The sequence below is a fragment of the Narcine bancroftii genome, chromosome 6 (genome assembly GCF_036971445.1).
Source record: "Narcine bancroftii isolate sNarBan1 chromosome 6, sNarBan1.hap1, whole genome shotgun sequence".
In the NCBI taxonomy this organism is placed as follows: Eukaryota; Metazoa; Chordata; class Chondrichthyes; order Torpediniformes; family Narcinidae; genus Narcine; species Narcine bancroftii.
This window is the reverse complement of record NC_091474.1, coordinates 93,267,349-93,275,840: the sequence shown is the minus strand read 5'-3', so window position 1 is coordinate 93,275,840 and position 8,492 is coordinate 93,267,349.

Below are 8,492 nucleotides of genomic sequence, written 5' to 3'. Positions count from 1 at the left end.
TCAGCCAGCACCTTTGCCCAGTGGCCAATACCAGAGGTGTCTCTTAAATAAGGCAGCATCAGAGATAAGTTTTCTTTCACTCAGAGAGAGTGGTGGGTGCCTGGAATGTATTGCCAGGAGGGTAGTGATGGTGTTGGTACAAGAGGGACATTCAAAAGACAGAAGAGAAAAATAAGAGGGTGATTGGTGGAGGTAGGGAAAGGTTAGATTGTTGTGGACGAAGTGGGCACAGCGCCGTGGGCAGAAGGGCCTCCAATGTATAATAGGTCAGGCTGAGTGTGTGGACGTGGTGGCGATTTAATAGAAATGTCTTGGGGCCTGTGCCCTTGAAGGAGTCTGACCAAAGGGAGGTAAAGGGGTTTAGTGTTGACAGCTAAGGGAAGGAGATGGGCAGAATGGTCTGCTTAGTTCTGTGTGAATCTTGCCCCTTGTTGCCCAACAGTTGAATCTGATCATCGTTTCAATGATTGCATCAGACCCTGCCTACTGTTTGGTGGTGAGCGCGTTTCTTCCTCTTTCCGGAGCTCCAGGTCGAGGCCAGCGTTACGCAAGGGTGGTGGAAGCTGCCCAGATGCAGGGGAAGGTGTTTTGCAGTAGGAGGTGGTTCCCATGTGTCCCCACTCCCAAGCACTGCTGGGTGAACTGGGGGCCACGGGAACACTCTCCAGCACTCTTCCCACCCGGGGCTCCCACACTCCACAGAGGCCCCCCCCCCTCCCTGTGCTGCTCATATTAAACATTGACAGGCATTTGGAGACAGTACATCTCTCATCAATGTTGATGGGAAATGTTTAACCGATGAAATTACCAAATGGCAGGTGAAGAGTCACATGTGGCACCTAGGGGAGGTGAAAGGTTATGTCCTTGACACATGGGATAGGGTTGGTGAAGTGAATGGCTAGGTACCTCACCCAGAGGACAGGTGAAGGGTCACGTGCATCGCTCCCTAACTCTTGGAGTATTTTAGTTGGAAACGACGAACGTTTGTGCATATAACACATAGAGGGAGTGTTCAGTGTGTACACGAACTAAGGAATGTGTCAGTGTGTACACATACCAAGAGAATGTGTCAATATATATATGTACTGAGGGAGTGTGTTGGAGTGCATACGTACCGAGGGAATGTGTCAGTGTTTACATGAACTAATGGAGTTTGTGTGTGTAGATGTATCAAGGGAGTTTCAGTGTGTGTACACACCGAGGGAGTGTGTCAGTGAGTACATGTACTGAGGGCATTTATCGGTGTGTACATGAACTACATCCACTGATGGGTTTGTCGGTGTATGCACGGACTAAGAGTTTGTCATTATGTACACACACAAGGGGTGTGTCAGTGTTATGGGACATGTTAGAATAGTTCTGGGAAAATATGTCTTTAAAAGAGATAGATTGTGGGGGTTTAGTTTAGAGTAACCACTTCACAAACAGAGTAACATCTCATTTAAAATGCAAGAGCTTTGCTGAAGTGAGACATTGCAGAGACAATGGAACTCCTGGAAAGGACTTCGAAAGAAGGTGCAAATGGAAGAATGTGGATCATGTCCAGAGAGGCTGATAAGATCTTTCAAAGATTGGGTTTGGAGCCCTGTAAGAAGTCATATGGTTTTTACAAGAGAGAGAGGAAAAACAAACTGATGATTTCTCTTTTGGAGAGAGGGAGAGAAGTCAATTCTACAGCAGCAGTGAGGCTGCAACAAGCTGGCAGCTTGTTGAAAACTTCCATTTTGAAGACAGCTTGTGAGTTCTGAGTTCAGCCTGCTCAAAACCCTTGTGGTCCTTACAAGAGGAAGTGGCTGGCTGGAGTGCTTCTCCAGAAATAAGGGGAAACAAGAGGAATTCTGTGGTTACCTGGAAGAAGAGGTTATCATTTGGAAAACCCACGATGGGGCAAGTTTCTTCAGCAAGACACTGAAGTGACTGGAGGAAATCAGTTTGTGTGGGTGTCCAACAAGCCACAAATATCTCTCTGAAGCCGACAAGAACCTTCCTGAATGGTAACCATTTAACTTACAAGCACCAGAGCCTGGTGAAGATTCATAAATGTTAAATTCTGTGCACAGTATAAGAATTGCCTGATACTGGTGAACTTGGAGAAGTGAGATTGGACACTGAAACAGAGAACTTTCTTGAACACATAAACATTACATACACATGTACTTAGAATTAGAAGGGGGTTAAGTTAATAGTAATGTTATAGTTTGATCTTGTTATTATGTTTAAAGAAAATTAAAAGCAAAATTTGTTTAAGCAACTATTGTCTTGTTAAATTTCTATTATGCTGGGTTTGGAGTCCTCTGGGCTCGTAACAGTCAGTGTGTACACATACTGAGGGAGTGTGTCAGTGAGTATACGAACTGAGAGAGTGTGTCGATATGTATACATACCGAGGGAGCGTGTCAGCATGTAAATGTACCAAGAGTGTGTCAGTGTATACGTGTACCGAGGAAGTGAGTTAGCATTTACACATATCGAGAGAATGTGTCAATGTATACGTGTCTATTTTTTCGAGAAATCAGACTGCTCAAACTACAGGGAAATCACGCTGCTCTCCATTGCAAGCAAAATCTTCACTAGGATTCTCCTAAATAGAATAATACCTCGTGTCGCCGAAAATGTTCTCCCAGAATCACAGTGCGGCTTTCGCGCAAACAGAGGAACTACTGACATGGTCTTTGCCCTCAGACAGCTCCAAGAAAAGTGCAGAGAACAAACAAAGGACTCTACATCACCTTTGTTGACCTCACAAAGCCTTTGACACCATGAGTAGGAAAGGCTTTGGCAAATACTAGAGCGCCTCGGATGCCCCCCAAAGTTCCTCAGCATGGTTATCCAACTGAGGAGTCACGTGATGGAGTAGTGGCCGGTCAGGGAATTCCAGCCCTCTCCGGAAAAGTTGAAAAAAAAACACACGAAACACAAAGGTACAAGAATAAAAATTAAAACAAAGTAAAATTAAAGGTGAGAAGAAAATGGCAACGAAGAGAGAAAAGTCGAAAGCAATGGAAGAAGAGAAGAAGAAAGAACGTTGGAAGAAGAAGGTGAAGGCCTTACCTGTCCGAGGAGGCCCGCCGGGGAGAGAGAAGCCCGCTCCCTAAGGTCGGTGGAAGTCCCGAGCTCAGGACTACAAAAATGGCTCGCGGAGCTGAGTAAAAGTGCGCAACCGCGCATGTGCAAGGAGTCGCACATGCGCGATGCACATGAGAAAAAACACACTGACGGGAGGGGGAACAGCTGAGGAGTCGATCTCCACAGCTGAGAGTGACAGCTGCAACACAACAACAGGAAGAGAACACAGAAACAACGAGAACAAGAATGAAGAGAGCAAAAAGAAAACAAGGAAACAACAGATGGCCAACCCAGAGAAGAGAAGAAGAACATAGAGAAATGGAAGAAGAAGGAAAGGCAGGACAATGGACATTTTTTAAAAAGAATATATGGAATCAGTGAAAGAATGGCAATTACAAGAATTAATGAGATAAAAAGAAGAATTAAGAGTGCCAAAGAAAAAATGAATAAAATAGAAATGGTTCTATCAGAGATAGGAAAAAGAGTGGATAATGTGGAAGAACGAGAAATAATTGTAGAAATGGAAGTAGAGGACTTAAAAGAGAATTTAGAAGAATCTAATAAAAAAGTTAAAGAGGCACAGGAGCTGTTAGCTCAGAAGATAGATATAATGAAAAATTATATAGAAGAAATAATATAAAGATAGTGGGTCTTAAGGAAGATGAAGAAGGCAAGAATATGAGAGAATTTATAAAGATTGGATCCCCAGGTTCCTAGGAAGACCAGAATGACAGGAAGAAATGGAAATAGAGAGGGCACCTAGAACACTAGCCCAAAACCATAACCGCAGCAAAAACCAAGATCCATTTTAGTAAAATTCTTAAGATATACAACAAGAGAAAATATATTGGAGAAAGCAATGAAGAAAATAAGAGAAGACAAAAAGCCACTGGAATACAAAGGTCAAAAAATTTTTTTCTATCCAGACATAAGTTTTGAACTCCTGAAGAAGAGGAAGGAGTTCAATACAGCAAAATGATCCTATGGAAAAAAGGATATAAATTTATGTTAAAGTACCCAGCGGTACTTAAAATAGTTATTCCAGGGCAACAAAACAGACTATTCTTGATCCGGAGGAAGCACAAAAATTTGCAGAACAACTACAAAGGAAGCAGAGAGATGAAGATGTAATAGAGTAAAAATGACCACGAACTATATGTATGTGTGTATATGGGTATATATAAATTTATATATATATATATATATATATGTATATGTATAGATGTGTATGTATATATGTGTGTACATGAGTGTATCCATATTTAGAGGAAAATATATAGAGTATAGATAAGAATTAATAAGGGAATGAAAGGGAATAGAGGAAATAAGGAGAGAATTAAAAAAGTGACCTTTGTTATATATGAAAATTGAAGTCTTTTCCGGGGGGGGGGGGGCTGGGTGGGGAGGAGTTACGGTCACTGCAAAATCAGTTGACGCTTGCGAGTGAATTCGCAAATCCAATTGGAGAGGGGAGATGTGGTTGCCTGACAAGGGATAAAGGGCAACTCAGGAGGGGGAGGGGAGAATGGGGTTAAAGAAGTTTTAGATAGGAAAATAAGGGAAATGTTTGATGTTTTAGAAATGTTGTCTTATAAAGTGTTCAAAACAAGAAAGCAGAAATGGATAAGAAGGAAAGGTGATGAGATGATGAGGAAACGGAAGGGGAAGATAAACAAAGTATGAAATGGCTACGTTGAACTATATGACTTTAAATATTAACGGAATACATAACCAAATCAAAAGGAAGAAACTGCTAAATTTACTGAAAAAAGAAAAAATTGATATAGCATTCGTACAAGAAACACATTCAACTGAAATAGAGCATAAGAAATTAAAGAGAGATTGGATAGGACATGTAACAGCAGCGTCATATAATTCAAAAGCTAGAGGAGTAGCTATGTTAATCAGTAAAAATGTACCAATTAAAATAGAAGACGAAATAATAGATCCAGCAGGGAGATATGTAATGATAAAATGTCAGATATATTCGGAGTTTTGGAATCTACTCAATGTATATTCACCTAACGAAGAAGATCAAAAGTTTATGCAAGATATTTTTTTGAAGATAGCAGACACGCAAGGGAACATATTAATAGGAGGGGATTTCAACCTTAATTTGGATTCAAATATGGATAAAACTGGGAAAAAAATTAACAGAAAGAACAAAGTAACCAAATTTATAATTAAATCGATGCAAGAAATGCAACTTTTGGATATATGGAGGAAACAACACCCAAAGGAAAAGGAATATTCATATTATTCGGGTAGACATAAAACATACTCAAGAATAGACCTATTCCTGTTATCAGCTCGTATGCAAGACAGAGTAAGAAAAACAGAATATAAAGCTAGAATATTATCGGACCATTCACCCTTGATATTGACAATAAAGTTAGAGGACATCCCTCCAAGAATGTATGGATGGAGATTAAACTCCATGCTACTTAAAAGGCAGGATTTTAGAGAATTCATTGAAAGACAAATTAAAATGTACTTTGAAATAAATACGGAATCAGTGAAAGATAAGTTTATACTATGGGACGCAATGAAAGCGTTCATTAGAGGGCAAATAATAAGTTATGCAACCAAGATGAAGAAGGACTATAACCAGGAAACAGAGCAGTTGGAAAGGGAAATAATAAACATAGAAAAAAAATTAGCAATAAAGGAAGATACAACCAAAAGAAGAGAATTGGCGGATAAAAAAATAAAATATGAAACATTACAAACATATAAGGTGGAGAAGAATATAATGAAGACAAAACAGAAATATTATGAACTAGGTGAAAAAACACACAAAATCTTAGCATGGCAGCTTAAGACAGAGCAAACTAAGAAAATGGTTTTGGCAACAAGGAAAAAAGACAAACAAATTACATATAATCCAAAAGAAATTAAGGAAAACTTCAGAGAATTCTATGAACAATTATACCGAACCGAGAAAGAAGGGAAAATAGATGAATTTTTGACTAAAATTGAACTACCAAAACTACAAATAGAGGAACAAAATAAATTAACAGAACCATTTGAAATAGTAGAAATACAAGAGATAATAAAAAATTTACCAAATAATAAGACACCAGGAGAGGATGGACTCCCAATAGAATTCTACAAAACATTTAAAGACCTAATAATACCGCCCCTCCTGGATGTAATCAACCAGATTGATGAGACACAAAACTTACCAGATTCATGTAAAACAGCAATAATTACAGTGATACTAAAACAAGGGAAAGATCCACTCTCACCAGCGTCATATAGACCAATATCTCTGCTAAACACAGATTATAAGATAATAGCTAAACTATTAGCGAACAGATTAGCAGAACAGGTACCGAAAATGGTAAATTTAGACCAAACTGGATTTATCAAAAAAAGACGCACAACAGACAATATTTGTAAATTTATTAACTTAATTCATGCAGTAGAAGGAAATAAAGCACCGGCAGTAGCAGTTGATTTAGACGCAGAGAAGGCCTTCGACAGAGTAGAATGGAATTACTTGTTCAAAGTATTGCAAAAATTCAGTTTACCGGAGAAGTATATTAATTGGATTAAAGCATTATATAAGGGACCGTTAGCGAAAGTGACAGTAAATGGACATGTATCAAAGCAATTTAACTTAAGCAGGTCAACGCGGCAGGGATGCCCACTATCACCATTATTGTTTGCGCTAGCTATAGAACCACTAGCAGAATCGATAAGAAGAGATAATAATATAAAAGGAATAAAAATAAAAGACAGGGAATATAAAATCAGTCTGTTTGCGGATGATGTGATAGTGTACTTAACAGAACCAGAACTATCAATAAAAGAACTATATAAGAAATTGAAGGAATATGGAGAAGTGTCGGGATACAAGATAAACGTAAATAAAAGTGAAGCAATGCCTATGAATAACGCGGATTTCTCAAAATTTAAGGAGGAATCCCCATTCAGATGGCAAACGCAGGCAATAAGATACCTAGGTGTGCAAATAAACAAAAATCTAGGCCAATTATATAAACTCAATTACAATCCACTAATGAAAAAATTACAGGACGATTTAGAGCATTGGAAAGAGCTACCACTAACACTGATAGGAAGGATAAACTGTATTAAAATGAACATTTTTCCAAGGATACTATACTTATTTCAGGCATTGCCAATACAACTGACAGAAAAATTCTTCAAAGAGTTAAAGAAAATAATAAGGAGATTTTTATGGAGAGGGGGGAAACCGAGGATAGCACTAGATAAATTAACAGAATGGTATAAACAAGGAGGCTTACAATTGCCAAACTTCAAAAATTATTATAGAGCCGCACAATTAAGGTACCTATCAGATTTTTATCAAACAAGGGAAAAACCAGACTGGACGAGACTAGAATTAGATAAAATAGGGGAAAAGATACCTGAACACATATTATATAAATGGGACGAAAAATTGGTACAACATAGAACTTCTCCAGTATTACACCATCTCCTCAATATATGGAAGAAGATTCATGTAGAAAGAAATAAAATAAATTACCAAATACCAAAACTAATATTGACGCAAAATAAGCTACTCCCTTTTACAATAGACAACCTTGCCTTTAGAAAATGGGAAAAAAAAGGGATTAAAAGAATAGAAAATTGTTTTTCAGGAAGTAGATTCTTATCCTTTGAACAAATGAGAGATAAGTACAATATAACTGGAGATACAGCGCTGGCATATTACCAACTGAGATCCTACTTGAAAGATAAATTAGGAAGCAACTTGAGTTTACCAGAGGGAAGTAACCTTGAATATGTGATTACAGATACAATGTTAATCAAAAGATTTATAAAAAATATGTATATTAAACTGCAAGAAAAGGAGAATGAGGAAACAAATGGTAAAACTAAACAAAAATGGGAACAAGATTTAAATATAAAGATAAAAAAGGAAACATGGGAGAAGTTATGCTCTGGAACGATGAGAAATACAATAAATACGAGGCTGCGTATGATACAATATAATTGGTTACACAGACTATACATTACACCGCAAAAGTTAAATAAATGGGACCCAACAGTATCTGATAGATGTTTTCGATGTAAAAAAAGAAAGGGGAACAACAATTCATGCAATCTGGACATGTGAGAGAGTAGAAAAATTTTGGGATGATCTCAATCAGATATTAAATAAAATAACAGAAAACAATATACCAAAGAATCCAGAGATCTTTCTCCTAAGTAACATAAAAAATAAAGAATTTGGAATTGACTTGGAAGATGCACAAAAAAGATTTGTCAAGATAGCCCTAGCCGTAGCAAAAAAATGTATTATGTCAACCTGGAAAATGGAAGATAATTTGAAAATACAACAATGGTATATAGAAATGAATAAATGTATTCCATTAGAAAAAATAACATATAGTTTAAGAAATAATATTGAAATATTCGAACAAGTATGGGAGCCT